Source organism: Manis javanica, chromosome 13, assembly GCF_040802235.1.
Source record: "Manis javanica isolate MJ-LG chromosome 13, MJ_LKY, whole genome shotgun sequence".
In the NCBI taxonomy this organism is placed as follows: domain Eukaryota; kingdom Metazoa; phylum Chordata; class Mammalia; order Pholidota; family Manidae; genus Manis; species Manis javanica.
The window spans coordinates 45,061,451-45,078,753 of NC_133168.1; the positions used below are offsets into that span (position 1 = coordinate 45,061,451).

A 17,303-nucleotide genomic window follows, 5' to 3' on the forward strand; every position below is an offset into this window, starting at 1 on the left:
AAATAGAAACTAGGGAAGAGGAATACAAAGAAACTGAGGCACAGAGAGAAAAAAGGATCTCTAAGAATGAAAGAATACTGAGAGAACTGTGTGACCAATCCAAACGGAACAATATTCATACCATAGGGGTATCAGAAGAACAAGAGAGAGAAAAAGAGATAGAAAATGACTTTTGAGGAAGTAATTGCTGAAAACTTCCCCAATCTGGGGAAGGAGATAGTCTCTCTGGCCATGGAGGTGCACAGATCTCACAAAACAAAGGACCCAAGGAGGACAACACCCAGACATATAATAATTAAAATGGCAAAGATCAAGGATAAGGACAGACTATTTAAAGCAGCCAGAGATAGAAATAAGATCACAGACAAAGGAAAGCTCATCAGGCTATCATCAGACTTCACAACAGAAACGTTACAGGCCAGAAGGGAGTGGCATGATATATTTAATGCAATGAAGCAGAAGGATCTCGAACCAAGAATACTTTATCCAACAATATTATCATTTAAATTGAAAGGAGGGATTAAACAATTTCCAGATAACCAAAAGCTGAGATAATTTAGCTCCCACAAACCATTTCTACATTGTATTTTGGAGGGACTGCTATAGATGGAAGTGTTCCTACAGTTAAATATCTGTCATCAGACATAATAAAAAGGGATAGACAAAGAGTACAGAATATTATACTTAATATATAAAGAATGGAGGAGGAAGAAAAGGAGGGGGAAAATAAAAAGAACCTTTAGATTTTGTTTGTAATAGCATACTGATGGAGTTACGTGAGACTCTTAGCTAGTAAGGAAGTTACCCTTGAAGTTTTGGTTACCATGAATGTAAAGCCTGCAGGGCAATAAGTACATACCTATCATTATCACCCTAAATGTAAATGGTCAGAATGAACCAATCAAAAGACATAGAGTCCCTGAATGGATAAAAAAATAATACCCAACTAATTGCTGCCTACAAGAGACTCACTTCAAACCCAAAGACATACACAGACTGAAACTGAAGGGATGGAAAAAGATATTTCATGTAAATAATAGGGAGAAAAAATCAGGTGTTACAGTACTGGTATCAGATGAAATAGACTTCAGAACAAAGAAAGTCACAAGAGACAAAAAGAAGGACATTATATAATGATAAAGGGGTCAATCCAACAAGAGGATACGACCAATTTAAATATCTATGCACCCAACACAGGAGCACCTACATAGGTGAAACAAATACTAACAGAATTAAAAGGGGAAATAGAATGTAATGCATTCATTCTAGGAGACTTGAACACTCCACTCACTCCAAAGGACAGATCAACCAGACACAAAATAAGTAAGGAGACAGAGGCATTGAACAACACATTAGAACAGATAGACCTAAGAGACATCTATAGAACTCTCCACCCAAAAGCAGCAGGATACACTTTCTTTTCAAGTGCACATGGAACATTTTCCAGAATAGACAACATACTAGGCCACAAAAAGAGCCTCAGTAAATTCAAAAAGATTGAAATTGTACAAATTGTACAAAGAAAACAAAAAGGCTAACAAACACATGGAGGCTTAACAACATGCTCCTAAATAATCAATGACCAAACTAACACAGATCAAGCAATATATGGAGCTAAGTGAAAACAACAACACAACGCCCCAACTTCAGTGAGATACAGTGAAGGCAGTTCTAAAAGGGAAGTATATAGCAATCCAGGCCTTTTAAAGAAGGAAAAACAATCCCAAATGAATAGCCTAACTTTACAATTTTTGAAACTGGAAAAAGAAGAACAAATGAAGCCCAAAGTCAGCAGAAGTTCTTTGAAAAAATAAACAAAATAGATAAACCCATAGCCAGACTTATTAAGAAAAAAAGAGAATCTACACACACAGACAGAATCAGAAATGAGAAAGGAAAAATCACGACGGATACCAGAGAAATACAAACAATTATTAGAAAATAGTATGAAAATCTATATACTAACAAACTGGATAACCTAGAAGAAATGGGCAACTTTCTAGAAAAATACAACCTTCCAAAACTGATATAGGAAGATGTATAGAAAATCTAAACAGACCAATTACCAGCAATGAAATTGAATCGATAACCAAAAAACTACCCAAGAACAAAACCCCCAAACCAGATAGATTCCCTACTGAATTTTATCAGACATTTAGAGATAACATAATACCCACCCATCTCCTTAAAGTTGTTCAAAATATAGAAGAGGAGGGAATACTTCCAAACTCATTCTATGAAGCCAGCATCACTCTAATATCAAAACCAGGCAAAGACACCACAAAAAAAGAAAACTACAGACCAATATCCCTGGTGAACATAGGTGCAAAAATACTCAAAATATTAGCAAACTGAATTCAAAAAAATATCAGGAGGATCATACACCATGATCAAGTGGGATTTGAAAACCCATCAACATCATCTACCACATCAACAAAAAAGACAAAATCATGTGATCATTTCAATAAGTGCTGAAAAAACATTTGAAGAAATTCAACATCCATTCATTACGAAAACTCTCAACAAAATGGGTAGAGAGGGAAAGTACCTCAGCATAATAAAGGCCATCTATGACAAACCCACAGCCAACATCATACTTAACAGTAAGAAGCTGAAAGCTATTCCCCTAAGATCAGGAACAACACAAGGATGCCCACTCTCCCTGCTTTTATTCAACATAGTACTGGAGTGCCTAGCCACTGCAATCAGACAACACAAAGAAATGAAAGGCATTCAGATTGGTAAGAACGAATTCAAACTGGCACTGCTTGCAGATGACATGTTATTGTAAATAAAAAATCCCTAAAGAATTCACTCCAAAACTTGTAGAACTAATACCTGAATTCAGCAAAGCTGCAGGATACAAAATTAATACACAGAAATCTGTTGTGATCCTATACACTGACAATTAGGAAGTAGCAGAAAGAGAAATCAGGAAAACAATTCCATTCACAGTTACATCAAAAAGAATAAAATACCTAGGAATAAACCTAACCAAGGAAGTAAAAAACCTGTACCCTGAAAACTACAAGACATGCCTAAGAGAAATTAAAGAGGATACTAATAAATGGAAATTCATCCCATGCTCTTGGGTAGAAAGATTTAATATTGTTAAAATAGCCATCCCGCACAAAGCTATCTACAGATTCAGTTCAATCCTTATCAAAACACTAAGAGCATTCTTCAGTGAACTGAAACAAATAGTTCTAAAATTCATATGGAACTATAAAAGACACCAAATAGTCGAAGCAATCCTGAGAAGGAAGAATAAAGCAGGGGGGATCTCGCTTCCCAACTTCAAGCTCTACTACAAAACCACAGTAATTAAGACAATTTGGGACTGGCCCAAGAACAGACCAATAGACCAGTGGAACAGAATAGACAGTCCAGATATTAACCCAAGCATATATGGTCAATTAATATACAATAAAGGAGTGATGGATATACAATGGGTAAATGACAGCCTCTTCAACAGCTGGTGTTGGCAAAATGGGACAGCTACATGCAAGAGAATGAAATTGGATTACTATCTAACTCCATTCACAAAAGTAAACTCAAAATGCATCAAAGACCTGAATATAAGTCTTGAACCATAAAACTCTTAGAAGAAAATATAGGCAAAACTCTCTTGAATATAAACATTAGCAACTTTTTCATAAACATATCTCCCTGGGCAAGGAAAACAAAAGCAAAATGAACAAGTGGGACTATATCAAACTAAAAAGCTTCTGTACAGCAAAGGACACCATCAATAGAACAAAAAGGCATCCTACAGTACGGGAGAATATATTCATAAATGACATATCTGATAAGGAGTTGACATCCAAAATATACAAAGAGCTCATGCACCTCAACAAACAAAAATGCAAATAACCCAGTTAAAAAATGGGCAGAGGATCTGAACAAACACTTCTCCAAAGAAGAAATTCAGATGGCCAATAGGCACATGAAAAGATGATCCACATCTCTAATAATCAGAGAAATGCAAATTAAAACCACAGTGAGATATCACCTCACACCAGTTAGGATGCCACCATCCAAAAGACAAACAACAACAAATGTTGGCAAAGATGTGGAGAAAGGAGAACCCTCCTACACTGCTGGTGGGAATGTAAATTGTTTCAACCTTTGTGGAAAGCAGTATGGAGGTTCCTCAAAAAACTAAAAATAGAAATACCATTTGACCCAGGAATTCCACTCCTAGGAATTCACCCTAAGAATGCAGGAGTTCGGTTTGAAAAAGACATGTGCACCCCTATGTTTATGGCAGCACTATTTATAATAGCCAAGAAATGGAAGCAACCTAAGTGTCCATCAGTAGATGAATGGACAAAGAAGATGTGGTACATATATACACAATGGAATATTATTCAACCATCAGAGGAAAACAAATCCTACCACTTGCAAGAACATGGATGGAGCTAGAGGGTATTATGCTCAGTGAAATAAGCCAGGCGAAGAAAGACAAATATCAAATGATTTCACTCATCTGTGAAGTATAAGAACAAAGCAAAAACTGAAGGAACAAAACAGCAGCAGACACAGAACCCAAGAATGGACTAACAGTTACGAAAAGAAAAGGGACTGGGGATGATGGGTTTGAAGGGAGGGATAAGGGGGAAAAGGAGCATTATGAATAGCACACGTAATGTGGAGGTGGGGAGGGGCTCGGGGAAGGCAGTGTAGCACAGAGAAGACAAGTAGTGATTCTACAGCATCTTACTACGTTGATGGACAGTGACTATAATGGGGTATGTGGTGGGGACTTGATAATGGGGGAAATTTAGTAACCACAATGTTGTTCTTGTAAGTGTATATTAATGATACCAATAAATAAATAAATAAATAAATTTTAAAAATGCTAATAATGACCAATTTATTAACTTCTAATGAAAAATAAAATACCCAGCAGACAAGATAATTATGATCAGCTGGTTTTATTAGAAAAACCTGCATTAAAAAACAAGTGATAGCAAAAAAAATAATTTGTTGCATTTTTTTTCTGTTCTGCTTTCTCTGAGGATGAGTTTGCAAACAGATCACAATAGTTACTTTGATTAAAGGCTGATGGAATTAAAACAGCATGGCCTGATACATCCCTTGCTACCATAGGTATAAACCAGAATCATATTTTTTATTTTACTTCACACACATTCCCCTGGCTTGTGTACTTACTTATGTACTGGAGGATCACAGATAAGTCCTTAGTCTCTGGCCTTCTATTGTATTTAAATGGTGGAGGGTGGAGAATTTGGATTACAGGAACACTATCTGTGTCACTTACAATAGGGATTGTGTAAACTCTTCTGGATACTCATAATGTAGAACTGCCTCCTTCATATTTCATCCAAGTGACTTTGATTGAAATTGTGACCTTCCAAATTGCCCCTGCTACTATTGAAAAAAATTGGTGGGTCTGCTTCTGTGTCTTTTTTGTTTTCTCTCAAACTTTACAGGTGGGAGAGGCCCTTCTTTATCCCCATGTAGTGGCCATCAGACATTTCCAGAATGCTCATAATTTAGCAATTAACTTACAACCACTCTGAAAGCATATAGCATTCCATCATTTTGTGCATTTGGGTCCTATAAGGGCACCATCAATTGATTAAATGATAATGCACATTCTTTCCACTAAGTTGCCAATGGTCTTTGTGGAATATATGATGTTTTTCCATCACATCTTTCTAACAGCACTTTCCTATAGGCACTGAAGAGATAGATGCTGTTCATTTAGAACCATAAAACTAAAATGTTTTCCAAGAAGCATCCTTAAAATGGTAAAGTTCAAACAGGGGAGACATCATCCTTGGCTACACGTTAACTCCATTTTCCATTAAAGGGTAAATGTCTCACACAATTAACAGAGTCCATTAGCCCATAAAATGCCTGGCTTGAATGCCAACCACTTCCATGTTGCCAGGAGATCTTTGGATTCTCTTCTGATTTTTCCCATTTAATTTTTTTCAGTCACCCTAATGCTATAGCAAAGAAGATAAATTAGTCTAATGCAGGATACTGTAAAAAGTTCAATTACTGCAAAAGAAATGGCCAGGCCCCAAAGGAAGAAATTTAATCATAACTAGATCATAATGGGAAAGTGAATGACAGAATATGTAAATATTCTTTACATACTTAAAGGTAATTTTACAGAAAGGCTTCAAAAATGAATATATCAGACTGAATGTACAAACACTTAGAGGCATTCAATTTTTCCATCATGTGCTGAGATTTTTTTTTTACTGAATGCCTTATTTATTTATTTATTTGTTTGTTTGTTTGTTTCTATTTATCTTGTATGCATTTAATAGGTTTCCAAAAACATATGTACATGTGTGTAAACAAGGATGCTAGCAGGGAAGTATGTTCAGAAGATACAAGGAAGCAGCAGGGATTGTGAGGAATATGATTCTGTCCTAGAAGGGGGACAGCACTTAATTAGGTACCAGCTACAGCTTCATCAAAATAGATCTCAATCGCAAAGTCTGGACAGTAGATTTTCCATGTTTTGGGTTTATGAAGATTATCCAATTCATTCTTGGAAGATAAAGCCTGTTACTTTGTATAAAAGATGTATAGAACCAGAAGAAAAATAGGCAGTTGTCACAGTATTTAGGAAGATCTAAAGAGAGAAACTGCCCTTTCACATCATCATACAGAGGTGGACAGCTGACCAGGTTAATTATTACTCTATCTGCTTCAACATCGTGAGTTATCATACAGTTTTTGGAAGCAGAACAGAAAAAGAAGGTCTTTTGCTGCATTGTTATTTGTATTTTAAGGTCATTTCCATTGCCTTTTCCGACACCATGAATCAAATAAATAATGAGCTTTTTTATTGTAAGTACTTTTACTGGAGGGAGAGTCTAGTTGTAGATATTTTTCACATCTGCAAAATATCCAACATATCTGCTCTGAGGAGTTTCTACCCCTTGAAATTTAGTACTGATGCTTTTATCTGTTCGTCATTCTCCAAAGTAATAAAGGCTGTTCTCTGCAGTTTTAAATATTTCACTGTCAATAAGGCCACACACCATAGTTCCAGTTCTGCCTTTGCCTCCCTTGCAGTGAATCACAATGATATTTTCATTATCTTGAGCCATCCATTCATCTACTTCTTTGGTGAATGCCAGCATCTCACTCAGAGAGGGGACATTGTGATCATCTATCATTATTTGATGGACCCTATAATGGAAATACTTAGAATCATAATCTCCTTCAGTGCATACATTGTAGACTTGGTAGTGGTTTAGATGCTTGGTATCCAGGAATTGTACAACTTCCTTGATGGGATTCCTATAAAAAGACGCCTTTTCAGAAGATAGGAATGACATGGCAATAATACGTTCAGTAATGTGAGATCTAAATCAAATCCATCCTTCTTGTATCGCCATTTATTTCCTGAAACCATCCTTCTGGACAGCATTTCAAGATGCCTTTTTTGATAAGCCAGATGAAAAACTCATCAGAATGATAAGTCGTAGAAGTCAAAATAAAATTGCCAGTCTGGGAATATCTTTATGAACCTTAAAGTCATAAAAAATATAAACAATATCAACCAATAGAGTTACCACAATAATGACAGTATCTAAGGAGTTAAGTATGTCAGAAAAATAAGATCATATCCCTTCTACAAATATTCGAAGAACAACATCCATTTAAAAAAACAAAGCAATAGCTAAAGAAATAGAAAGGAATTTACATTGTGTTATCAATTCGATCTGTAATGATGAGGGACAAATCCACCAAGGCCAGCAAAACTCCAAATATTCTGAGTGTGAAAGATGATACAATTACACAGTTCCCTTAATCACACTGTCATATGAATTAGGAAAATCGATGTCTTCGTCAAGCTTGGAAAGTTGTTCTATTTTACACAGCTCAAACACAGATTACTTTTTCCAACTCACCTGAGTCAGAGTTTGTGCCCTGGGGATCCCCTCAGAGGATACTGCTGTCAAATCACTCAGCGCAGAGTTTTCATTGATGATGTCCTTATTGGTCCCTGATTGGAACTCATTCCAGTCAGAGCTACTGAAGACATTCTGGCTAGAAGACACAGGAAAGGCTGTTAGAGCCTTCTTATCTTCATATGAATTAGGAAAATCGATGTCTTCGTCACCATCATCAGGCGTGGAAAGTTGTTCTATTTTACTTTCGTTGGCGGCTCCATCAGAGATTACTGATGTCCATTCATTGACATCATTCCCATTCTCACTGTTGTCAGAGGACCCTAAAGAGTTGCCCATAACTTTATTTTTTTTTTGGACGCATGAACCAGAGATATAAGGGTCCTCCTTTAATCTCTGCATGGTATTGTCCTGTGGCTGAATTTAATCTAGAATTAATCTGTAAACAGCCTTTATGGTGAACAGGAACACCAGCTCATGCTCAGTGGGAGTAAAAGTTCCAAGCTCCGAGGCTTCTGCCTTTTTTTGTTCCAAAGAGGTGGGCCCAAGAACCAGGACAGGCCAAGGTAGAGACGGATTTCTGGGATGCTCTGTGCTCTGCAAGGCCTGGATCCACTTACCTGATGCTCCTACTGAGCCAGTACTGGAATAAGAACTCTGTGTCCATGGCAACCCCAAACAACAGATTCCAGGTGGTCCTGAGATCATAGTTGAGCGGGGAATACAATACACTTGGTTCCTGGTGGCAGACTTAAAAATAGACACTGTTCTCCTTAAGATGGGGGTGGGGTGCCAAGATCAAAGATCCCAGGGTAATCTCAGAGAAGACTGTCTAGACTGTTAGTTTTTCTCTGGCATCCAAAGATTACGTTGAGCTTTTGGCTTTCCCTTTCCCGCTGTCCTGGCGCGCGAGCCGCTCTCCTGGAAGCAAGTCCCAGCCGGACCGCGCACACTAGGTGCCCTGCCCCGGCCTGCGGGCCGCCAGGGGAGTCCTCTCCAGGCTGGAGGGGGCTGTTGGCTGAGGCCGCCGATGCCACAGACCCGTTCAGCTCCGGGCTGCCTACAGCACCTTCCACTGTGGGCCTCACAACTCCAGAGGTACGCGCAGCCTCGCACAGCCAGGCCGCTGCTTGCCGAGCCCCGACAGCAGGTCCTAAGGGGGGCTCAGTTGCACAGCAGTCACAGTGACTACTACGTGGCTTCTGTGTCCACCGAGTTGCCGCACAAGGCTGTGGTGCATCCCTTCTGAGGAGGCGGCCGGCGGGTCTTGCTCCCTGCCCTGAGGCCCGTGGGACACCGGGCGCCTGGATACCGAATTTAAACCAGGTTTCCCCATGGGTATTTTAAATTCATTCATTTTTTTAAAATTAATGATCAAAATAACTGGAGGCTTGGTGAGGTTATGTATTTTGCCCAAAGCCACATAATTCCTTAGTAGCAAAGGTGGGAATCAAACTCAGATCTACCTGAAATCAATAATAGGATTTCCTCCACTGCAGGTACATGCCTGAAAGTTCACCAGGCACTTTTCCCAGGCCCTGTCATTAGAATGTAAGTGGTCCTGGAATGTTCCTATCTTAAACCATCCTCAGCCAGCACCTAGGGGCAAGCAGGAGAGAAGGACAGCAGAGGGGGTTGTGGAGCCTCCCGCAAAGAGGTGAAAGGGTGAATGGAAATGAGGGATACATTTTCAGCTTTCCCAATCTGTCAGCCTCAAAGATGGAGTTGGACGTTGGGCCTCCTGAAACGCCTTCTGGGGAAGAGCTCTCCAGCGCCCCTCTTCTGTGGGAGTAGGGTTTTCTTGTGTAGATGTACAACTTTTGCTGATCCGTTAATCAGTTGATGAACATTTGGGTTGTTTCCTTTTTTAAGGTGTTCTGGAGGCTGGAAGTCCAAGGTCAAGGTGCTGGCAGATTTGGTTCCCGGTGAGAGCCTTCTTGCTGGCTTGCAGATAACTGCCTCCTTGCTGTGCTCTACACAGTGAGAGAGCCATGTGATGAGATTTTAACATTTAATAAGACAGTTTCTGAGACTTTAATTTAAAACAGAATCTAGTGTTTAGGATATTTCCCATTAATGGAAATGTTATGGGTATCAAAATTTTCCTAAAATCTTCTTATATTTCGAAATACAGAACTGTAATAATTTTTAAATTGCCTTTAATTTTCAAAACAAGTATTATTATGGAATAAAAATACATGATAATATTACAAAGTTCCAAGTTATTTTACATGTTCTTTCTTTAAATATTTTTAAAACTGTTACTGAGGTATGACTAAATATCAAACTTAGAACAGAGATACTGAAATAAGAAAGACATTAATATCTCCAAAACAAATATGAATAGTACTATTATTTCTCACTTGTATTTCTATGTATTCTTTATCCAGACATTGTTATGTTCCAAAGGTCAAATAACTAGGACAGAAACCCATGTAAATATTCTCTTTCTATAAGGTTGCCCAGCAATAATAATAATAATTATTATAATAATAATTATTATTATTATTATAACTATGTTATTAAATTGTTCATTAATATTAAGACAACCTATGGCACAAATGGAAAGGAAAGGCTAAAGAGTTATTAACTGAATGCCAGTCTCAGTATTAAATAGTATGGGGATGTTTTCAGTTTCAAGTATCGAAGAGAATTGAAATGAAAAATAAAATGTATAGGATATTGATGTGGTAGTTACTTTTGTCAGTATGGTTTACTGGTTGAATTGTAAAATGCTTATTTCCTATCTAACAATCTGATTATAAGCCCTACATTTTAGATCTCAGCTATTCAAAAAAGCAGTGTGGTGTAGTGAGAATGAGATGGGTTTTGGTATGGAACACTTGCTTTCAGTGATACGTCTGTCTCAGCAAGTTACTTAACCCATAATATAGTCTGTGGTAAGAGATGAAGCTCAAATTGATGATCCTGAATCATAATAAAAGTTAAAATGTTTGCCTACTCTATGAAGGGAGGAGAAAAGAGAATTGGTGTCCTTAATAGGTAAAGATAAATCACTGAGAAAGATTGATATGATCAAAAATAGGAAAAATGGACAAGGGAAAAAGAACAGCCTAATTTAAAAAGAAGTACCAGGAGCTAAAAGTTTCCCCTTCACTAATGACTAAAGATATTTATACTTATTGGACCACCGTGACAAAAAAACATCATTCAGTTATAAAAACACAGCCTAGAGAATGTTTTTAATAACAGTAAAAACTGTTTTGACACAATAATGTTGAATGAAAAAGGAGGGTACCAAATTCTCAATGCAATAACATCCCAATTTTAGAGGAAAATTTATATCTATATCTATATACAGTAAAAACTTACTGAGAATACTTACCTCTGAATTGTGGAATTGTGCAGGATTTTAATTTATTTTTATATCTTTTGTATGTCTCAAGTTTTTAACAAATGAGTATTTATTACTTTTATAATCACACAAAGAACACTTTCAAGGTCAAGAAATAGGAAAATTTTAGGTTTGTTATCATTAAAAAGCTAAGTGACCTAAGGAAAGTCACTTACTCTCACTGAGTGTCAGCTTTCTTTCCCATAGAAATGAGAACATTAAACTAGGTCACCCCCTAAGGTCATTTTCACTTTTATAATCTATGAACCTATAATGTATTACTGACTGTGATTTCCAAAGAAAACAAAGACTAATTGAACTATTAGTACCAACAGAAGTTATTACATGTGCATTAAGCCTAATGGGCATTTTTAGCAAACCACAACTTACTGGTCACTTCCCCCTGCGAATAGCACCTTATTTCTATTTATAATATTAAATTTACAAAACAATTTCAGAGATAATATTTAATTTTTTTATACTAATCCTGTAAGATTTGCAGGACAAAGGCAACCAAGGTGGAGAGATACCGCATGACACCAGAGCCGGGGACGCTGCATTCCCTGACTCTGACCTCTACCGGGCCTCTTTCGCTGTGTGATGCTCCTCTGGATTGCCCTTAAGATCCCATCAGGTTGTGTGCTGCATTTTCGTTGTACCATTTTCATAACCAGTTAATCAGAAAACACTGTCTTTCTATGATTTGAGGGATTCTTTCAGTAAAACTTTGCAGCCATAATTAAGAAATTTGTTAAGCCTTCTGTCAATTAACTTTACTGATGTGGAAACCTGACTGGTACCTAGGATGATGGATTTCCCAAGCTGCGCCTTATCAGAGAACAGCTTAGTGTGAAAGAAAGAAGTTATGCTGAAGCCAGAGCTGTAAAAATGCCAGAAAAATTAGCACAAGCTCCTAGTGCAGAGGGCGAAGAAGAAAACATACTCAGCTAGTGTGTGTGGGTGGTGCTTAACTAGGAATTATTTCAAAATCTTTAATTGGTGAGATGAACAGTTGCATAAATTTTTACTGTATGAAAGTTTCTCCAAAGAACTGAGCCAACAGGAGAAATGGAATGGGTGGTGACTACATGAAAACAGAGGAGAGGTATTACTTCTGTTATATTTTCCATTACATGGCCTTGTGAAAAATACAAAAAATTCAGGCCAAAGCAAGACCCATGACAGGACTCCCCTGGCTTCTCTTCCTTCCCTCTATTTCCCCCCAGTCTAGTCTTGATACCTCTTTTAAATGCTATGCCAGTGCTTCTCAAACCCTTTGTGGGTTTCTTTATTTATTTTCCTAATTAATCACCATGGATGTTTTTATAGAGTATAGGAAAAATAAATTGCTGTAAAATGAAATTAAAAAACATAAAAATAGGTGCATTTTTATTGTTAGATTCAACAGATATAAAATCCCTCTGTCAATTTGAAACAGTAAAGTTTCTCGTCGTTTATACATTATCATCACAGACCAATAATACACAAGCTCCCAGACATACCTTTATAAATAGTGCTGTGATCAGCAATTACCCTGTACAAACTTACCTCAGCTTTTTCCACACTGAAGCTCTTCGTTTATAGTTCTACACATCCCCATCAGATTGGGAGCTCCGTAAGGGGCAGTCAGCACCTAACACTCAGAGATGTTCAGCAATCATTTATTGAATGAATGGATGAATACATGAATGAATGGAGCACAAAGGAACCTAAGCATTGCTGCAGTTAACACCTATGGGGCACCCTTCAAACACCTAGAGTAGTTCCTATGGTCTCCTCACTTCCTTTAAGAGATTCTAGAATAATACAGACTTGGGCTCTTGCTTGGTTCCTGCAAGAGATTCAATTCAAAGATCATTAAAAATGCTGGGGTCCAGAACCTTTATTTTTGAGTTCCTCTATTATCCACATTTGGTTTACTGCACCTCTGTGAAAATATTTATTAAATCTTTCCCAGAGTCATTGCTATTTCCCTCAGCTCTGACATTAAGTATAACAGTGTATTAGTTTTCTATTGCTGCTACAACAAATTACCATAAACTTAATGTTTTGAAACAACCAAAATATGTTACCTCACAACTTCTATAGGTCAGAATTCTCACTTAGCTGAAATCATGGTGTCAGCCACGCTGTATTCTTTTCTCAAGGCTCTAGGTGAGAATTTGTGTCTCTTCTCATTCAGGTTGTTAGAACAATTCAATTCTTTGACATTGTATGACTGAGGCCCCATTTCCTTGCTCTTACCTCAGGGCTTTTCTCAACTTCTAAAGGCCACCTGATCCCCTGGCTTATGGACTCTTACCTCCATCTTCAAATGGAGCAATGGTAGCTGCAGTCTTCATACTGCATCTGACCCTCATGGGAAAGGGTCTTTGCTTTTAAGGTCTCATGTGATTAAATGGGCTGACCTGGATAATACAGGATACTCTCTCCATCTCAAGATAACCTTAATCATATCTGCAAAGTTCCCTCAGGGGTTGTAATACAACATGTTCACAGGTTCCAGAGAAAAGGAGTTGGCATATTTGGGGAACTTACTCTGAATTTATGCTAAGTAAGAAAGAAAATTTTAAATATATGTTGTTAACTTTTCATCACTGCTGAGATCCTAATCTATCTGAGGACTCCTGACGGAGCTCTAAGAGCCTTTGTGGTGGGGTCTATGCTGTGTTTGTATACCTGGTCTATTGGATTGTTCCCCAAATGCTCTTTCAGTTCTAATGCAGCCTCCAGATAGCTAGCACAATTAATTCACACCTTAGTCCTCTACCTAAAATTCTTTAGTGTAGATCCAAATTCCACACTACAAAATCTAATTTATTTTGTCTAGCAAACCTGATTCTTAATAGTCTGGGCCCATCCACTAATAGCGCCATTTCTATTTCCTTCTTATAACCTACAACATACCAAATATTTGCTGAGTTCTGTGTCACTTTATGCTTCTGTTTGCTGAGACTCTTCTTTCTGCTTAGATAGTACTTCCTCTGCCCTTCTCTTTGGAGATATACAGTATAATAAAAATAGAGTGAGGTTGAAAACCACTTTGATATGAATTTGAACTAGTCACTCCACCACTTACTAGACCTGAAGCCACCAGAAGCCTTTTTGGTTTGGGGAGTAAATGGAATTATTTAAACAAGTTTGCAAGGATATTTTGAGGCTTGAAATAATATACATAAAAGCAGTTAACAAAATGTCTGTCATATAATATGCCTTAACTCAATGTTACCTATTCTTTTACTGTAGAGTACCTCATTTTTCCTTCAGGACACAGGTCACCACCTCCTCAGTCAAGTTGTTCCTGACTCCTCAGTTATAGTTAAGCTCCAGCCTTGGCTCTTCCATAACCACGTGTATTAATATTATCACATTTTAGGGGTAATGTTTTCACCTATCTGTGCCCTGTGGTACATCATGAACTTCTTGAGCGCAAGAATGTCTTACCATTTTATCCATAGCATTTCATAAAATGTACAATTAGTCATTTCATAAAAGTTTTGAATGGATGGACAGATAAATGAATATAGAACCTAGCTCAGTAACTAACACAGAGTACCTAATATACACCACATTTAAATTAAGTATACCGGTTTTGTAAGTATACCATTCTCACCATGTGTTATTTTATCTCTTTAACTATCTTGCTTGCAAATGGCAATGTCTGTGTGTTTGCATTTTTATCCCTGTAACCATATTAAATTCCTAAAAGACTGTATCTTTAATTTCTTTGTTACCTTCATTCAACAAGGGTCTGTGTTCTAGAGTTGAGTGTTCAGTGCAGTTTGATAGAGTGATCAAAAAAGATAATATAATTTTCATCTTAGAAAGCCAAATGAGTACACAGGAAAGTTTCAATAGCTGACCTACCCACAATAAGAACTATTTGGAAACCTGGTGGTATAAATCCACCTGTTTTCTAACCGGCCTTACCTAAAGGAAAAGTCAACTTCCTACTGCCTTTAAGACCGGAGATAGTCTTACAACTTGGTGGAAGGGGCCCAAGAAGTTAAGCTTCTATCCTCCCACAGAAACTAGGAAATAGGGATGCTGTCTTCCTTGATGATTAGATTTCACAGGGATGTTTCCAGGGCCATGAGAAAACATTTCAAGGTTGTCAAACTGGCAAGAAGCCATTAAAAAGATTTATATCCCAAGGGGCCAGAGAAATGATTTACCAATACAAGTCTTCTAAACTAAGTGCTCTAAGAAAAGGGAGTTAGATTCTGGAAGAGGTATGTCTAAAGTTTAGTAATGCTAAGGGGAACTTTAAGGCCCTCTTACTCAGTAGGAACCTAAATGTATAGTTCTGGATAAGCAGGGATGAGTTAGAAATGTCCCTTGAAATACAGGATAGGCAAGGGTGAGTAAATTCCTTAGCGGAATCTATCCATCATGGTGCACCTCGGAAGGTCCATTGACATGCAAATGGAACGTAACAACCTCTTAGCTGAGGTATTTTAAGTATATGCCCAAATCCTTAGGTGTAAAGGAATACTTGGGTTAAAAAAATAGTTTTAAATCTGGCTTCACATGAACATATATGTAGAAGTGTCTATGTTGCAGAAAATATTATTTCTTCAGAAAATGTATAGCTTAGTTTTTCATCTCCCATATTTTCAATTAAAAGAGACTGGAGGTCACAACCCCACTACATTATCTGTATTTTCATGTCCTTCCTATTCTTCTAATTACAGGAGTGGCTGATAGAGAAGGGAGAGCTCAGATATTGCTCTTGGAAGAGCATTGTGATGCTCTTCATTCTTCCAGAAGAATGTTTACATGTGAATAGGCATTTTTCCCTGTTCCTCCTTGCATTTAATCAAAGCTCTTGATTCTGCAATTCCCTAAAACATGCTCCAAGCATTAAGAATAAAGTAGAAAATAAGTAGAAAAGTAGAAAAGTTATTTGTTTCTCTTCTTCCCAATGTATCTTCGTCAGTTTTCTTTGGTTTTCTTTTATATTTTCCCTTCATTCTTATTCCCATTTGCCCCTTGTCATTTCCCCCATTCTGAACATGCCCAAAGTTTCTGTCTATCAAAATGATATACAGTTGAGCCTTAAACAACACAGGGCTTAGGGGAGCTGTCCTGCCAAGCAGTGGAAAATATGTGTATAACTTTTAACACCCCTAAAATTAACACTAAAAGCCTACTGTTGATTTTACGGTAGTAAATGAAAAAAAAAAAAAGACTAGTATCTACATATATTTTATGCATTCGTGACATACCTAATGTTTTCTTAATTTTTTTTATATTGCTCAGCTGTGCAGTTCATTGTGAGCTTTTTCAAAATGTCACATGTATCTAAAAATGTTTTGGTGTATTTATTGAAAAAAATATGCATACAGGTGGACCCATACAGGTGGACCCACACAGTTCAAACCTGTGTTGTTCATGGGTCACCTATATTGATGTATATGTATGTGCACTGTGCATACCTGTATGTTTGGGAAATGTGAGGATTTATAATGACTAACCCAATTTTACAGGGAAAATATCCCACCACTATCCAACTACTACTTAATGACTCTCAGTTGGCAGAACGTGGCTAGAATTCTGGTCAGTTCAACAGAGCTCATACACACTTTCAGTGCTGATTATATAGCAACATGTTAAACAAAGGATATATAGCTAAGCTCATATTCTGTAAGGATAGAAATGAATTCTGCTTATTCAATGAATGGATTCTATTTATGAAGTAAATTCTCCTTATAAAATTATACTGAAGAGTTGAATTCTGACATATATGCTAAAAAATATGTCAAGTATCTCAAAGACTACACATCAACAAAATGAACAAGAAAATACCCAAGTTTTTACACTTTCCACTCTCCCTTGTTACCGTGGCCTGTAATGCCCATGTGCAGGCATAATTTTTAAACACACTTCTAGCCCATTTTCACTGAGGGGTCTTTAAATTGAGGTTAGGGTCTTTACAGTAAGTCATACTCTATCGGTGTGAAATTCTGTCATACTTGTCATTTCTCAGTTAATTAAGCTGGATATCTCCTTAGAGATCTTTCTTATACAAAATTGGAAAC

At 37.3% G+C, this 17,303-nt stretch overlaps 1 protein-coding gene and 1 pseudogene across 4 annotated transcripts in view; one reads left to right on the forward strand and one right to left on the reverse strand.

Annotated features, from left to right (window-relative positions):
• The window catches only part of NKAIN2 (sodium/potassium transporting ATPase interacting 2), a 1,075,019-nt gene that overhangs the window by 986,759 nt on the left and 70,957 nt on the right, over window positions 1–17,303 (forward strand). The gene's annotated exons all lie outside the window — the stretch shown is intronic.
• On the reverse strand, window positions 6,436–7,641 carry LOC108403974 (phosphatidylinositol 3,4,5-trisphosphate 3-phosphatase TPTE2 pseudogene; annotated as a pseudogene).